Below are 19,469 nucleotides of genomic sequence, written 5' to 3' on the forward strand. Positions count from 1 at the left end.
AAATTTTTCATTTATGATTGAAAATAAAACAAGGTCTTCTTGCTGTGTCTTTAATTCAAAGGCTTACCAAGCTTAAAGTAGTCTAATAATTAAAAAAAACTGTACTGTTAAAGTTTTATGACAGAGAAAATTTCAGAAAGAAATACTTTAATATTATAATTATAATATATTTAAAGTCAATAAAATACAATTTGAGTAAATGCAATTATGCCAGTACTTATGAGTCAAGGTATTAACTGATCAAATTTGGCTTCAGCCCCTGATGGGGTTTAAACTCCTTCAGCCAGCAGCCCTAAAATTACTCAGTCTGCCGTGTTAACCATTGTGATTAAAATGGCCATGCTGCTTTTTCATGTTATTCATTTTCATTATAGAAAAAAACATATATACACTTGATTAAAATTTAGTAAAAATTTCATTTACATAATGATTTCAATCTATTATAATATAAAATTGTTCATAATGATGAAGCTAAAAATGACTTATTATGAAAATTTTAATTAAGCATGAATAAATATTGGAGGTATTTCGCTTTGTAATGGTAAAGATGGACTGATAAAATATGTAGGCATTTATTTAACAGACGACCATGACTGTACAGTATGTGTTTTATCTACTCTAAAGGTAGTTAATCAATGAATGATTTTATAAATTGCCACTATTGACAATTTGTTGTTACAGAAAAGACAATTTTATCTTCTTACATAGTAATTGACTAAGCTTTCAGATTAGATTTAAAATATTTAGCCACTTGTAGATTGTTTTTTTTTAAAGATGATTCGATACTTTAAATTTTTAAATAAAGCCTGGAGTTTTTTCGTCTTGACAGTCTTAAATTGGTAGTCTGTGTGTGCAGTATTTACTTTAATGTTTTAAATTTAGTTTGTCATTCATAATGCTTTAATGGTGCATGATGAAAGAAAAGTTAAACAAAATTTTAGGGCATTCTGAAACAGTGACTCTCTTCAGGGTTTAAGTTAAAATCTTGAAAGTTTCTGTCTTTTTTTCAAAGTTAATTTAAATTTGGAAATTTTAAAAAGGAAACTGGAATTGTTTAAATTTAAAATTTTTATGGTTTACTTTTATTTCAGTGTGAAAAAAGGATATTTATAGATTAAGAAAGAAATTTAAAAAAAATGGTCATAAAAACCCGGATTGGAAAAAAATCCGCGCTCGCACGAACGTCAAGGGGGTACGAATATCGGAAATCTCGACAAATATTACAAACAACGTGAAGAAGAGACTATTCGGCAGGCAGAAAATCAGGGTCTCCTGAAAACTGCGTCACAAGATTTTCTTTTACAGCATTGCGGAAAACTTGACGGGCGGAGTAGTGTTAAAGATATTTCACAGTTGAGATTTGTTAGGCTATGTGGTGTACATCTGAGGAAAATTGGAGACTTAAGTTACTGTATAAACCTTAGGATATGTATCTTAAATAATAACTTTCTGACAAAAATAGATGGCTTGGCACCCTGTAGACAGCTCATCAAGTTGGATGTGCATAGCAATCAGGTATAGGTCTGATTTTATTATTTACTTAAAATGGTTACAATACAAAATTATGAATATATAAATTCTTCATTTGTGTATTAAGTCCTGAATTTCTTAAATGAATGTCTCAAGTCTTGAGGACATGTCCAGCTTCCAGTTTTAGTACTGTCTAATATTTAATTTGCGGTTTAATCAAGATGTATTACAAGTTAAACCAACAGTAGTATAATGCACAAGTTATTCCAGGTTTAAAGCTGTTTGCCAAAATATTTCAATAAAACCAAACCTGAGAAAAATGTACTAAGATTTTAGAAAAAATAAAAAGGTCCAAGCATCAAGTAATAATTTACATGATATATTAATGTGCCATAAATGATTGATTTTTCAGTTACATTTATAATCATATAATTTCTACTGCATTAAGGGCCCACTAATGCAGTGAAGGCTATAATTTATTAGTATTTTTACCTCATATGGTAATTTATTAACATGAACTGTAAGTTTATAACCATATAATTTCTACTGCGTTAGGGCCTACTAATGCAATAAGGCTGTACGTATTAGTATTTTTACCTCATATGGTAATTTATTAACATGAACTGTAAGTGCTGTTTGGATAAATGTCTAAAATTGCTTCCTTTTAGTTATTTCACAATATTTTACTTTTAAATACATTTTAAAATTTTCATGAAAACTAGATTGAATGAATCTTGAAGTGTGCTGCTTTAAAGGTTAGTTATGTTGTAGTGAAAACTTTGTGTCAAAGACCCATATGGACATTACACTACATATTTATATAGAAAAGTGACAGATTGTCTTGATTTCTTATATCCGTGATGTTTTTTTTACTTTTTTAATTTTTGTAACACTTATATAACATACAATGATGATACTGATTATTGTAATTAGAGATAAAATAAAGGAATTTAAATGTTAAGTATTATGATAATGTCAATGATAAGGGGTGATAGTTATGCTCTGTGCATGGAAAGCTCACTCACTTTCAAGCTTTGTATGAATTTTATTTATTCTAATTGGCGAATAGACAGATGCCGTTGGGCTTAAACATTTTTGATTTGTATATATAATCTTTTCTAAAAAAGTATAGATCCTTGCAATGGCTTTTTCTCCATCTAATAGCAGGGGTTATTTATGTAACTTTCGCCACGGAAAATTCCTGACAATCATGCATTTTTTTCCCCTCTTTTGCAAACAATACTAAGGGCATCAGAGGCTTGACCCTGGCTCCTTCTGAAAAAAAAACACCCCTGCTATTTAGCCTCAATTTAGCAAAGATTATCATTCCTTAAATTTCTTGTTCTCTTTTGATTAAACACTGAAACATTTTAATGCATTTAAATTATTTGGATTCTTTTTCAAACTGTTGGATAAATGATAATTATGATGGTAAAATAAAATTATTAATTCCCTACATGTACCATTTCTGTGTTACATGTCAGTGTCGGAATAATAAATAAAAACTTTAAAGAAAACCTGAGTGCTCTCTGTTAATGAGTCAAATAGTCAGCAAAATTGTTGGCTACTGCAGACAAGTATTTCCATCTTCTTCTGCCCAAATTATGATCACTGTAGTTATATTTGCCTTAAAATCATACAGGATGGCCTGCTCTCATTTTTTTACTGGCAAATTTAAAAGTTAAAATGAACACTGCAAAATTGAATGACAAAAAATATTGTTTCTTCGTATTTCGATCTTTTAGTTTCTTTTTGCCATAATATTTTCTTTTATTATATCTTCACAGTCTATTATAAATTGCAGCTGTCAGATTTACCTGGAATTACGTTCTGGTCAGGGCTACGAAGTTTACGATTTCTCCATCTTCACGACAACCCTCTAGGAAAATATGAGAATTTACAGAATCTCGCAACTTGTCCGAACCTTAATGTGCTCACAATGTACGATACTCCGCTTAGTTTGAAACGTAACTACCGACATCATGTGGTGAACAGCGTCTGGTCTTTAAAAGTGAGTATGAATAAGTTATTTGATATAGTCAGTGAAACCTCTGCAGTGCAACAACTTTTGGGAGACAAAATACAAATGTATATTGGTTGATTTGTTCTAGAGAGGCGTTGCTCTAAGGAGGTGAAATTTATTGTGAAGTCTTACTTTAGGAAGAAATAATACTGTTTTTGTAAAGAGGTTATTGCTTTGTCACAGACTGCTCTGCAGAGTTTGCAATGTATGACATATTGTATAAAATTTCCAACTCTCGACAGAATTATTGAAAAATATATGACTTTTAGAAAGAGTTATTTATGAAACATTTCTTGTTCAAAAATAGTCTACTTATCAGTGGTTTCTAAAGTTTTTTGTTTTTTTAATTGAATTTTAAATTGAAATTCTCATCAATCATTGTTAAATATAATTATTAACACTGTTAAAGGGACTCCACTGAGGTTTTTATGACATGATAGCCATTCGGACTGAAAATATTTTTTCCAGAGAACTGTACCATTTCATGTAGGTTTAATAGACCACTTAAATCTTCATGCAAAATTTCAGATCATTTGTGCACTTCGTTTTTCTGGAATAATTATTCAAATTGTAAAAAAATGACCGTTTAAACGCTTTTCACTCAAATCGGGCTATTATTATCTTAGAAAAGCATAAAATACGATTTTCATTCATTTCAAAGTAAATTTCTTTACTATCTGTTTAAAGTACCCCAGCTCATTTATGTAAGAAATTCAAATGTTATGTTTCTTAAGGCTTATAAACCTCAGTGGAGTCCCTTTAAGACCAAACTAATTAAGTTAAATTTGCTAACAATTTTGAAATACACTGTAAAATGATAATAATGAGATACATATTACCGGTAATCTTTTTGTCCGTACATTTGTATTAAAGATCCTGTAACACATTTTTAGCTCACCTGTCACAAAGTGACAGGGTGAGCTTTTGTGATCGCTTTTCGTCCGGCGTCCGTCTGTCGTCCGTTGTCCATAAACTTTTACTTTAAATGACATCTCCTCATAAACCACTAGGCCAATTTCATCCAAACTTCACAGGAATGTTCCTTTGGTGGTCACCTTTAAAAATTGTTCAAAGAATTTAATTCCATGCAGAACTCTGGTTGCCATGGCAACCGAAAGAAAAAACTTTAAATATCTTCTTTTAAAAAACCCTAAGAGCTAGAGCTTAGATATTTGGCATGAAACATCTTCTAGTGAGTGTCTACCAAGTTTGTTCAAATAAAAGCCCTGGGGTCAAAATTGGCCCCGCCAAAGGGGTCATTGATTTTCCCTTTATGCATATAGTAAAAACTTAAAAAATCTTCTTTTAAAGAACCCAAAGAGCTAGAGCTAAGAAATTTAGCATGAAACATGTTCTAATGAGTGTCTACAAAGTTTGTTCAAATAAAAGCCCTGGGGTCAAAATTGGCCCCGCCCCAGGGGGTCATTGATTTTCCCTATATGCATACATGTATAGTAAAAACTTAAAAAGTCTTCTTTTAAAGAACTCAAAGAGCTAGAGCTAAGATATTTACTATCAAACATGTTCTAATAGGTGTCTACCAAGTTTGTTCAAATAAAAGCCTTGGGGTCAAAATTTGCCCCGCCCTGGGGTCATTGATTTTCCTTATATGTGTATTGCAAAAACTTAAAAAATCTTCTTTGAAAAAACCCAAATAGCTAGAGTTTAGATATTAAGCATGAAACATCTTTTAGTGAGTGTCTACAAAGTTTGTTCAAATAAAAGCCCTGGGGTCAAAATTGGCCCCGCCCCGGGGGTCATTGATTTTCCTTATATGTGTATAGCAAAAACTTAAAATCTTCTTTGTAAAAACCCAAATAGCTAGAGTTTAGATATTAAGCATGAAACATCTTCTAGTAAGTGCCTTCAAAGTTTGTTCAAATAAAAGTCCTGGGGTCAAAACTGGCCCTGCCCCAGGGGTGTCATTGTTTTTAACTATATGTGTATAGTAAAAACTTTAAAAAATCTTCTTTTAAAAAGCCCAATGAGCTAGAGCTTAGATCTTTAGCATGAAACATCTTCTTATGGTTGTCTACCAAGTTTGTTCAAATAAAAGCCCTGGGGTCAAAATTGGCCCCGCCCCAGGGGGTCATTGATTTTCCCTATATGCATATAGTAAAAACTTAAAAAAATCTTCTTTTAAAGAACTCAAAGAGCTAGAGCTAAGATATTTAGCATCAAACATGTTGTAATAGGTGTCTACCAAGTTTGTTCAAATAAAAGCCCTGGGGTCAAAATTGGCCCCGCCCCGGGGGTCATTGATTTTCCTTATCTGTGTATAGCAAAAACTTAAAATCTTCTTTGAAAAAACCCAAATAGCTAGAGTTTAGATATTAAGCATGAAACATCTTCTAGTAAGTGTCTCCAAAGTTTGTTCAAATAAAAGCCCTGGGGTCAAAACTGGCCCCGCTTCAGGGGTGTCATTGTTTTTAACTATATGTGTATAGTAAAAACTTAAAAAAATCTTCTTTTAAAAAGCCCAATGAGCTAGAGCTTAGATGTTTAGCATGAAACATCTTCTTATGGGTGGGGTGGGGGGGGCTTTATACAGGTGAGTGACCTCAGGGCCGGCCCTCTTGTTTTCATGGTTTTATTTGATAAATATGATGCTTAAATTAACATTTGTCAATATTGTCAGTTCCAATAAGCATTATTTATAAAGATATAACCCAATTTAACATTTTATGCAAATAAAGGGAGGTAATTAGAAATTTATTTTCTATAAATTGTAAGTCACATTTTTTTTCAATAAGAAATGAGTGCATATAAATAATTGATTAAATATAATGTGCACAAATATTTGCAGTACACATTTTACATATTCTTTGATGTTTGAAAATTGTTATATTTGCATAATTATATACATATATAATCTTTTGCAAGTGTGGTATACACACAGTAACAATATCAGTCACAAAACATACAGGATCTTTAAAAAAAGAATCCATAAATACATTGTGTTTATTACAAAATACTTTTATACAGGAAATTTCTTAATTTAAATTTAAATATACCGGTACATGACGGATTTTTAGAATGATAAAAAAAAAACAAAAAAAAAAACAAGAAAAAACATTTAAAGCAATAATTGACTGCATAAAAATTATTTTACTATATTCATGTCATTAAATAATGCAAACAAGGATATTCTTCAAAGTGCTTCACAGTGTAAAGAAAATCAAAATTTATGTTTTTTTTCCTGGATTTATAATATTGTGCATGTTAAATAAATAAAATATTGACTTACATTAAATTAAGTTATAAAGTACAAAATCAGTACTTTGAACAATTATTGTTCTAATATTTTATGCCAAATTTTACAAAATCCAATATTCACAACATCAAATTTATTATGAAAAACTATTATACAGATATCTATATTTTTCTATCTTTTTGTAAAAGTCAAATTGTTATTCATTGAAATAGTAGGTAACTGCTTAATACATATAATAGGTCTGGTGCACTACAAAGTGCACTTATGAAGTGCACTAGTAGTGCACTACTAGTGCACTTTGTAGTGTACTAGTAGTGCACATCTAGTGCACTCCTAGTGCACTTTGTGTAACCTTTAGTGTGAACTCAACTGTACTGTTATTTTAGGATAAGATTTATTGAACCTGTTGAATAAAATGTACGGGTAGACTGAGTCAATATGGCTTTATACAGTCAGTTTTTTTTAAAGTCAGTCAATAAAACCAATAAGCTTAATATATTACATATTTTATGTTTATGAAGTATGGAGGTTTTTAATATATTACATTTTTATGTTTATAAAGTTTGGGGAATTTTAAGTGCAGTAAAAACTTAGTGAGCTCATGGTTATATTTTTTGCACATTAAGCGATATTATGCTTTCGATTTCTAATTCTATTTTATCAAGTTTTTGTTTTTTTTATCTATGCAGTTCAAAATATCATAAACTGTGTGAGGTAAATCTATATAGTTTAATATATCATAAAACTGATGTATATTTATTTGATATAACTTTAAGAGTAGTTGTTGAAAGCATTTTTGTTAGAGAGGCTATTTAAATAGTGGAATGTTTCTAGCCCATAATAAAATTGAAGAATTGCTAATTTAACTGTAAATTCACTAGATTTTTATCATATCTTTTTGTAAGACATTGGTTCAACATCATAAAATCTTGCAAATAATTCTGTTGCAAATATTTTAGGCAATAGATATAGAAAATCTTATGCATAATATTTCAGACACTAGATATCTAAATTATGTGACTGTGTCATTATTTTCAGGAACAAGATAACTCAATCATATTTAGTTTGATATTTCATATATACTAAATAAAGATAACTAAATGGTACATACATACATGTGTATGTTTACTATTTCAGGCACTAAATAACTAAATAACTTAGTATGTGTAATATTTCAGGGTCTAGATGACATTTTATGAGTGAGACGAGGGTCTTTCCAATAGAATGGTCTGTAGTTGGACCAATTTTATGAAAAAAGATGTCTCGGTTGAATCACCTAATAAGGATATCTTCCGACCGTAATCAGAGTAGATCAGAATACATCGTCATTCAAAAATCAAACTACAGTCAAACTTCGTTTGCTCGAACTCGGAGGGTCTGTGCAAATTTGTTCGAGAGACCGGTAGCTCGAGCCAACCGAGGTTGAACTATTATCACATAGGAGATAGACCTAAAGGGTTTCCAGTTTATATCGATCAAATGATAAATACGTCAACATAATTGTTTGTTAAGGACATCAGTTCGTTGAATACGTCACTTCTTTTAAATCTAAAGAATTATTATTCCAGTGTTCACAATGAGTATTAATGGTATACTGTGTTAATCTGTAACCGGACAAGGCGCTTAAATGCTTTTTTGCATAATTATGCCCCTTTTTCGACTTAGAAATTCTTGGTTAAGTTTTTACGTTTAAGCTGGTATCTCCATAACAACTGAAGGGAATGGATTGAAACTTCACACACTTGTTCTCTGTTATTATCTTACTTGATTGGCACAAGTCCCATAACTTTGATTTGCTTTTTTGCATAATTATGCCCCTTTTTTGAATTAGAAATCCTTGGTTAATTTTTTGCGACTGTAAGCTGGTATCTCCATAACCAGTGAAGGGAATGGATTGAAACTTCACACACTTGTTCTTTGTGATTATCTAACATGATTGACATAAGTCCCAGAAATTTTTGGTTAAGTTTTTGCGTGTAAGCTGGTATCTCTTTAACTTAACTGAAGGGAATGGATTGAAAGTTCACACACTTGTTCTCTGTGATTATCTTACATGATTGGCACAAGTCCCATAACTCTGATTTGCTTTTTTGCATAATTATGCCCCTTTTTCGACTTATATATATATATACATACTATACTATAGTATATATATAGTATATATGTAATACTTCAGGCTCTATATGACTAAATAAATGTTTTATATTTCAGGCACTAGATAACTATGTTATATCAGATGAAGAGATTATTGAGGATGCCATGTTTGGAGGCAATATTTGCAGCAAAACACCAGGACTTCCGGGTCATGCTTTACCATCATACACCTGATGTAAGATTATACCTTGTTCTGAGTGTTCAAGCAGACTATAAACCTTGTTTAAACTATATCTATGATTTGTATCATAGTTTGGAGACCTTTCTGTTGAAAATGTGTCAGAGTTAAATCATATACATATACATGCACAGTGCGGTAACTGGAGTGCGGGTATTAAGTTACCCGCACTCAAGAGCATGCCCATTGATTGGCTCATTTTTGCTGGGGTTTACATTATTGTGATGGCACTGTAAGAAAGGGAAAGCGACAGAAATATCATATTCAGATGTTCGTTCATTGGTTCCTTTTTGCCGGGATTTCATATTGTGACAACAGGGAACGTGTTTTTATGTTTGACTAATAATTGATACAAAAGAGAAATAACATCAAAACACTCGGCAATTTGATTAATACTCGGGGGCTGCGCCCCCTTGTACAAATCAGATAGCCGAGTGTTTCGATGCTTTTTCTATTACTTGTCTTTATCAAAGTGTTTGCTTTTGGGGATTTAAAAAAACCAAACTATTCATAGTTAAAGGCCCATTATGCCTCAGAAATGCTTTTATCTTTATTTCTCAAAATCTTTAATTTTTATTTTTGATTTCCTGTTTTAGTTTTGAAAATTAGTTACTCATTGGTCATATACCTGAACAATCTTTTTCTAATCTGTTGCTTTTTTGTTATTAGTAGAAGTACAGTGGTTTGGTATTTTGTTAAAATGGAAGAAAAAAATTACGGGTTTATTTACATTTTGCTATTTTCATAATAAATAACTTAACATTCTTCAGGTGACAAGCATCTAAAATGCACTAAGCACCATTATTTATACACTATAAATAATATAAGTAACTTTTTAAAGAAGGAAAAATATTTTCATTTCTGAGGCATTAATATTTGTACCTTTATCTCAATGAACTTTTAAGATTTAATGAGTTAAGTCGCACTTCCTTTTAGATTTCAATTTACTTCTCCAATATAAACTTGTTGACTTGAAATATATATGAATTGAAAGTATTTAAATCTTAATGAGTACCCATGAAGTGTATGAATTACAAACAAGTTTGGAAATCAAGTGAAAAATGAAATCTTTGTATGAGACATTTTCTCATCATAACTCCAGGGTTTCTTAATTACATTTAAATTACACTTCTTTGAATGCTAGCTGAACAATAATAATCATTAACACCTTAAGCTATGTGAGTACAATATAGGGTCCAGTATGAATCTGCACAGGTGTTTTTCCCTTCTTTAGCAGGGGCTGTTATAGGGCTGCTTCCCCAAAGAAAAATCTTTAAAATCATGCAGTAAAGTTTCCCCTTAAATTTAAAAAATATCAAGTTTTTTCTTCCCCTTTTGCAAATATACCATGTAATTTTCCCCAAAAATTAAAGGCAAGACTGCTTTTTCAAACTGTGCAAAAAAGCCCTGCTGCACTTTCATGAAAATTGGGCTGATTCTATACTGTTTAGCTGCTTAATTTTGATATTTCATCCCCTAAATTTGCTAATGGAACATTCCTAATTCAAAGTTGGACAAGACCATTTCACAAAGTCAGCATCATAAGTAAGGCTTGAAGAATTAGCTTAAAATTCCATATGTTTTAATATAGGTATAATGATTTTGAGCAATATTTTGATTACTGTAAATACACTTAATTTCGAGGGCTTGAAATTTCGTGGTAATTTGTCACAAAGGACATTTAAGTGGGTTCTTTCAAATTCTTGGACTGTTTATTTCTCCAAAAAGTAAAATTGTAAATAATGCAATGGAAGATAATATGTTACAGCAAATGAAATGAAATGATCTTTAATTCGTAGATTGACTTATCCACAAAAACCACAAAAATGAGTTCCCCACGAATGATAATGATTTTGCAGTATATATTAGAATAAAATTATTTTTATTAAATTTCAGCACTATACATTTGAAGAAGAGTTAAAGCTTATGCACACTATAGAATGCCGTATCAACAAAATTCTTGCCCACCACTCCCCAGTCCTGATAGTCCAGAGACATATGAGAGGTTTCCTCTCCAGGAAAAGGTTTGCAAAATACATATTTACTTGTTACTCAGTCTAAGTCACATGAGGGCATATTGTCGTCTGCATTATGAACGAAATTTGTATCATTTTTGTGTGCATCTTTATAAATTGCACGGTTCACACTAGTACGATGAAATATTTTAAAGTCTTTAGAGAATAATGTAGAACATAGTTCAAATACATTGAAATATTTTAACGAAGGCCCATAACATTATTGCATAAATTATTATGTAGTCTGCAATGCAAGTAATATCTACTTGTATTTCCATTATATATAATATTGCTTACAGAAAAGAGAATTGACAAAATTGTTAAGAGATCCTGTAACTCAATTTTTTATGATTTTATATTATAAATACTAATGCTCAAATGGAGATCAAGCTCAATATCAAAATTGTAAGTTCTCAAAAGCATCATTTGTAAAGATATTACCGAATTGACATTTCATGTTAATAAAGGGAGGTAATTAGAAATTTATTTCAATACATATTTTACGTAAATCTTCGATGTTTGAAAATTGTTTTAGACGCATAATTATGTATGTAAAATTTCACTTAAGTGTAACAATGTAACAACCTTTAAGAATTACAATATACAGGATCTTTAACTACGTTGAGCTGAGACATAATATCCATGACATCATTATTTTGGTTTATTGACATCACATATCTTGACTTTTTAAGCATTCAGTTTTTATGCTGTGCATAATACGTCAAGTTATAAATGCATCTAGCTGTCCTGTCTCTTTAGTATGGGAACAATATGAAGCGTTTTACTTTTTTGCATTTAAGTAATTTACTCAAGTTTATTATATAATACATAAAAACGGTCCAATGGTTATGCTTGATATTTTATTCTTACATGTCCCACATAAACATGCTTTTATGGGGTTTATTTACTGCTTGGTTTAAAACTATTTAGAAAAATAAAAATGTTTAACATGTTTGAAAGATCCGCAATTTTTTAAAGTATTTTAACACTTTTGAACTAAATACCGTGTTACTGTAATCAAATTTCGCCTTGAATTTTTTTTTTCTGTAACATAATTTTACATGTACAATATATTGATTTGTTTTAGATATGGTTCACAAAGAAGAGTACCAAAAGTAAAATCGGCTGGTGGGACAACACTGCCTATAGTTCCCTCAGATATAGTTCCGCCTCCGCCTAGTTCTTCCCCAGTACCAGATTCAGGTCAACAGGTAAAGTGTTGTTGTTTTTTGTGTTTTTTCAGATACTATCCTGCCTTTAACTTTAGGGTGTCTAGAGAATCTTTAAATTATTAGAAAGTTTGCAGTCACTTAAGTACCAGACAAAACACTAAGTACATGACAGACATTCTTGTACAAAGCAGATGGCATATTTAACCCATAATACCAGTGTAGACCCAAATCACTCAACACAACTATGCACTGTTTATTGTTCTATCACTACTTTTAGTCAGTACTAAATTACAATTATAAGTCTTATAATTGGAATTTTCCCTGAAATAACAAAATGGTTTAGTACATATTGAAAGATTAACAAATTCTGTTTAAGATATTTGGTGAGAAGGTGAGGTAAGGACTTAATTAACAAGTCTTTTTAAGATTAATTGCATATGAGCCGCAGCACGACAAAACCAACATAATGGGTTTGCGACCAGCATGGATCCAGACCAGCCTGCGCATCCGCGCAGTCTGATCAGGATCCATGCAGTTCGCTTACAAACCCTATTACAAGTAGAGAAACTGATAGCCAACAGCATGGATCCTGATCAGACTGCGCGGATACGCAGGCTGGTCTGGATCCATGCTGGTCGCAAACCCATTATGTTGGTTTTGTCATGACACGGCTCATATCATGTTAAGGTCTTAAGACAACTGACAATATTTTCTCAAGCTGATAATGACACATTTACCCTTTCTTTTAGTATTTAAATGAAATTTCAAGATTAAGCAGATGATTCTTTTAGCAGACAACAATTTTACAACCATAGGAAGGCTTAACTATATTTATCCAGTCTGGAAACAGGAAAATTGTACCATTGATTTTCAAATGTTCTGAAAGAATTTTATATATTTTCCATATACATGTGTTTATATTTTTCATATTTATGTATTTATAATTTTTATACACATGTATTTATATTGTCCATATACATGTATTTATATTTCTATGTACATGCATTTATATTTTCCATATACATGTATTTACATTTTCCATTTTCCTGTATACATGTGTAAAATTTATATTTTCTATATACATGTATTATATTATCCATATATAATATATTATGCATTTATATTTTCTATATGTATACATGTATTTATATTTTACATATACATACATTTATATATTCTATATACATTATATCTATATTTTCCATATAAGTGTATTTACATTTTCCATTTTCCAATATACATGACTGTATAAAATTTATATTTTCTATATACATGTATTGATATTATCTATAATTATATAATATATTATGCATTTATATTTTCTATATCTATATATACAATGTATTTATATTTTCCACAAACATATATATATATATATTACAGGAAGCAATTCCATCTGAAGCGGGAACAACGGATTATGATCCTCAAAGACAATCTTCTGCTGCTCCAAGTGAGGCGACATCTTATCAGAGAAGAGAACAAGTTGAGGTGAAACTTGTTTAAAATAAACTTTCACATTTATTTCAACTGAATGAAAATGTAAAGAACTGAATGAAAATGTGAAGAATTTGTATAAAAAATATAAATGAAAAATAGTTATAGTTCTAGATCTATATGAATAAATTAAAAATTTAATGATTTTAAAACCAAAATAAATTAAGAAGCTTTAAAGATGATAAAACTTTAAAGATATTGTTTATATTGCACGATGTACTTTAAGCATTTAATGATGAAAAATTAATTTTGATTTCAATTTCATGTTCTTCAGACATTTTTATGACAAACAATAATTTTAAAAAGAGATTATTATCGCTACTTTAAAACTAATGTCAATTTTTATATGACAGGGTTACCAAGAACCGTATCCAACTCCGATGGGAATGGCGTACGATCCAGACAGTCTGTCAGAGAATCGTGAGGGATCTCCGCGGAAACGCAAGAACTTGCTTATAAACCTGGCAAAGCTTCAGTCTGGAACATTTTCTAGTCTTTACGAGGCCGAACAAATCGCTATAGAAACCGTCCTTCCTCAAGATTCCACGGAGAGAAATGAATTAGCTGTAAAGAAAAAAGGTAGAAAAAAGAAAGATAAAACAGTACAAAGGCGAATTGTAAAGAGTGTTAAGCAGTTCTTCGGACCGGTTGTTGATTCTGCACCGAATGCTGAAGTTGATACTCGCCCTGAAGAAGAAACAGAGGATTTGCCAGTTACAGAATACCGTCTCCGTGGATACAGACCAAATTTTATTTTCTTTGATCCAACCACCGAGATGATTTTAGCCAAACAAGAGGCAGGGCGACTTGTTAGAGATGCTGAAATCGAGCATCATAGAAAGCAACAAGAAGTACCAACACCAAGAGCCAAGCCTGCTAAAAAGCCGATGAACAATGATCAGAGAATTTTCGCCCGAGCTCATGGGACTATGGGCATGTCTTGTTTGTTTGCCGTCCACCAAGCTTATAAAGATAGAGAAAAGGCGGAAAGAACAGCTTCAAAGATGGAGCATATATTAAACATGAGGGATGAAAGGGATCGCGCAAAGGAGAGGATAAAAATGTATCATGACGAGAAAAGAACATCAGCTTTAAAACAACGGGATTTGGAGAGAGCCAAAACATTAGAACAATTAGAAAGACGGGAAATGCACCGACTGAACTATCTTGATAGGAGACATGAACTCAAAAATAAGTCGGCCGATTTGACGAAGTCATTTAAACAAGATTATACATTTATAACGGAGTTTAGTAACCAGCATACATCAGTATCGAATGCTTTAATGAGGCATGACCGACAAGCCAAGGTTGAAGATGAATTACAGAATAAGAGCGACTTTGTTCAGAACGTTAGTTCGACGGACCAGGAGCAGAAGGACATGGTAAAGAAATATTTGGAACATCGGCAACTCATGCGACAAACAGAATCTGCGATGGCTCGAGCTACACTCGATACTCGTATGCTACAGGAAGTAAATGATCGTATGCTGGAGGCTAAAACGCGTGTTGCTCAACAGAAGGCAAGAAGGGACACAGTCCAAGCTTTCTATCCACTGCCTGTGATGACCCCTGTTCCCACGGCAACGTCAGCTCCGCCTCAGTTAGGTGCTCATAAAATGCAGCACTTAGATGGCAACCTGTTTGTTAGTCATGGTCGTATAGGAAAACATCCAACAATGGTTCTATAAATGATATATTATAGGAAAAGTCTTAATTTTATTTCATTATTTGTACCATAAATTTCTTTTGAACTTTACAGAATCGTTAACTGATATTCTTTACTTCTAAAATTTTCATTTTATAAAATTAAAGTCTGTGATATTTTTTAGTATGTGTTAATATTATTTGTACAAGAAAATTCAAATAAAAAATGTGTATTATACAAATGATGTAATAACTAATGTAGAGCTCTTTTTTTGAAAATTCATACCTCATGCAAGTTAGTCAAAATGTACTAATGCTAGCATACTCAAAGCATTTTAACCAAATTATACCCTGCTGAAATTTCTTATATGGACTTGTCCTGAGCTTCTATTTATGGGGCAGAATTGACCATTTAAAATTTTAGGGAGATCTAGTAGGCCAGCCAACTAACAATATTGAGCCTGGTGAGATTGCACAAATATAAATACGCTGGCCAAGCCTCTTTGCTGTGGCAATTCTTATCACTTTAGGTTTAAGCTGAGTAAAGGTTATTTTTCAGTTAACATCATAAGCTGACCTCAAGTAAGTTTTACGTCCTGTTACGCTAACAATATCTGTTTAACAAATTTATGATTGCAGACAATGTTTTACTCCAAGTCTTTTGTGTTTTAATCAATGAATTTCAAAAGTCTCTCAAATAAAAAGTGACAGTTAAAATAATAAAATGTTATTAATGTTACAAGATAATTAGACAACAGTAATAGGTTGCCATTAGAATCCAGGAACAATCTGACTTCCAATCTTGCATGCATGTTTCAGAATAATTTTAATACTTATTCCACTGCTCACTTCAGAAGCCCGTAAATTTCATAACAGTCTTTTTCAATTTCCTTTATAAACCTTTTTTTAAACATTTAAATATGATTATATAACCATTTACTATATTTAACAAAAATTTGTTATATAACATAATTTCTGACCAAATATTGTTTTTTATGTGATATAACCACATGTATTATATATTCCTATATGGGTAACATGCATCTTAATATTTAAGTTAATCTATGGTCATTTCATATAAACTTTAGTCTTGCATGACACATTGTCCGCAAAATGTAACAGTTTTATTTCGCCACAGTCTGATTTTGTAACACGGGAGGTATATATGACCTGACAACTATTTTTTCGTTAGAATGTGACTGTTACACAGTGGATAAAAGAAGTCAATTTACCATTATTTTAAAGGTTTTTCAACTCAATGTGTACTAATACATTTGTATTTTGCGATTTCAAGCACCTACTTCCTTAATTGACTTCCGGTCACTGAACCTTTCTTGGAGTGACTTTATATTTTAACTTTAACCTTTCTCATGCGGAAAATCATAGGAAATACATGTAAACGTATTTAGCTTATGTGTATTATATACATGATGTAGCACTTCACATCTGATTTGCCCCTCACCGCTGTTGGTTTGAATCCCGACAGGAACTTTGGATTCTTCCATGTAAGGAAGCTATCCAGCTTGCTTACGGAATGTCGGTGGTTCTACTCAGGTGCCTGTTCGTGCCTGAAATAATGCAGAGAGGGGCACCTGAGGTCTTCCTCCACCAGTAAAGCTAGAATGTCGATACGACCGATACTGTGTCGTTGTGACGTAAAAACCCAAAACAAACATCTGATTTGTGATTATATGTGATTTATTAGTGACGGTTATTGGTATCTTATTACTTTATCAATTGGCATTCTGAGTCTAAATATTGAACAGCTTCATTATAAGGGAGTAACATATATATCTGTTTAGGTAAAAACAAAATTACAGATTAAAAATTTTGCATCTTAATAAATAAATAATAAGTCTTTGCAGTGTTTATTGCATGGCTTATAATTTTACACTGATTTGGAGTTTGTAGTACAGGAATTGACCATGAACGCTTACAGAAACATGTATTTTGTATATTAATTAAGTACATTATACTGTAAATTCACTTAAATTTGTGGTCATGAAATTTCGTGGTTTTGTCCAAAAGGACTGCATGGGTTCTTAAATTCATGAATTTTTTGTCTGTTTTTTTTTTGTGGGGGGGGGGGGATATAAAAAATGTTCAGCAAATGTAATAAAATGTCATTAGTTCTTAAATTCCTGGATTGACCTATCCACGAAAACCACGAAAATTAGTGCCCCACAGATAATAATGGTTTTGCAGTATTTGAACATACAATATAGATCTACTAATAAACTAATTTAGATAATGCTTATATTTTCTCTGTTAAAATTAATTATCAAATAATTATAGTTTTTGTTATGAAATATTTATGAAAAGTTTTACATATTTATTTTTTTTTCAAGATTTTTTTATACATTTATAAATTTTTATTTGCAATATTGTTTTCAGATAAATGTATATTACATTGTAATTGTAATGTCATAAAAAAAAATATAAATAGAAAAAGTGATCAATATTTTGTTTTATCTTTAACTGATGAAAATTATTTGTCTGAAATATAACATTTAATATTTGATGCTAACCAGTGAAATACTCACTAGTGGTTTTTGTCAGTGAAATAAAATTCATATCACTCACACAGTGTCTGATATAAGATTTGTGTATATATCTGCATTATACAACCAAGCTGTTAGAATATCTGACACAATACCTGCTTTAGGTCACAACTGCACATCGTTGCCATAGTGAAGTAACCAGTTAACTCCTTAAATAGTTTAATGGGAGTTAACTGGTTACTGCACTAAGGTGATGACATGATTTCTGGTTTCAATCAATCTTATTAATATTCTTTCTATCAATGTCATATATACGTCATAAGACTGCCTTAAAGGGGAGCTGTGGCCTAATGGTTAAGGTGTTGGTCTGCCTATCAACCCTGAGATTGTGGGTTCAAGCCCTAATCTGGTCACAACCATGTGTCTTCAAATGACGTCAGTACTGGTTGGTTCCAGGAAGCAGACTCAAAAGTGTTTAATGTAAGTTGCAAGAGCTTTGTTTGGCAATCAAGCTTAAAATAAATATGAAATGCAGCCTAAATAGTAGTTAACCAGAATTCGGCAAAAGTGCATTCTTCCAACCTGTGCATACAAACTTTTATACATGTAGTTTTAACTTCACAGTGCACTACCTAGGTCACAATAGATAGGTCATCCTGTTGCACTTATTTTCGAAGTTGTAACTGTAAAAGTTTGTTTGTATACCTCCAGATTAGCTGGGAAAACCCGAACTATAGTAAGTCTATTCTTGCATATCGTACTTGATTTTTTAGTGTTTGCATAAGTTAGTGCTAGAAAATGGACCTTTCCGGTTTTTCGTAGCGGAACATTTAGCCACGCCTTTTCCATTCATTGCTAGGTCAACTGCTCACAAACAGTATCACAAACATAAGCACGTGCTCTTTTGTGCCAATTTTGACCCCAGGCCTATAATTTGAACAATCTTGCTAGAGGTTCACTACACAATGTTTTATGCAAAATATCTACCTATAGCATTTGTCAATTGCGAGAAGAATTTTTTTTAAAGTTTTTACTATATACATGTAAGGAAAACCTATGACCCCCGGGCAGTGCTAATTTTTACGCTAGAGGCAAAATTTGAACAACTTTGGTAGAGTACCTATACATGATAACACATACCAAATATCAAACCTCTAAGCCTTGAACCTTCAGACAAGAAGGTATTTTAAGTTTTTACTATATGAACATACAGTGAAAATTAATGACCCCCGGGGCGGGGCTGATTTTGACCCCAGGGCTTTAATTTGAACAATCTTGGTAGAGGTCTAGATTTTTTAAATTTATTCTTAAAATTACTTTTGGTTGCCATGGCAACCAAATTTCTGCATGGAATGAAATTCTTTGAACGACTGGAAGCTATAGTTCACTATATAATCTATAGAAAACACGTACAAACACACACACAAACACACACAGGTGAATCGCTATATGCCACCTCATCGCAGATGCTGCGGTGGCATAAAAAGAATAATATATGGATTTTTCAGACAACCCTCGTATAATCATAGAGAAAGATTCTTGTATTAATTAGACATATTTGTCATAGGATTAACCCTGCTGGGAGCAACTTATTTTACACATGC

General features: G+C 31.7%; 1 pseudogene; it reads left to right on the plus strand.

Annotated features, from left to right (window-relative positions):
* The first annotated feature begins 207 nt into the window (after positions 1–207).
* Positions 208–17,874, plus strand: LOC132718769 (uncharacterized; annotated as a pseudogene).
* Positions 17,875–19,469: the final 1,595 nt, after the last annotated feature.

Source organism: Ruditapes philippinarum, unplaced genomic scaffold (assembly GCF_026571515.1).
Source record: "Ruditapes philippinarum isolate M1 unplaced genomic scaffold, ASM2657151v2 ctg4186_1_1_1_1, whole genome shotgun sequence".
NCBI lineage: Eukaryota > Metazoa > Mollusca > Bivalvia > Venerida > Veneridae > Ruditapes > Ruditapes philippinarum.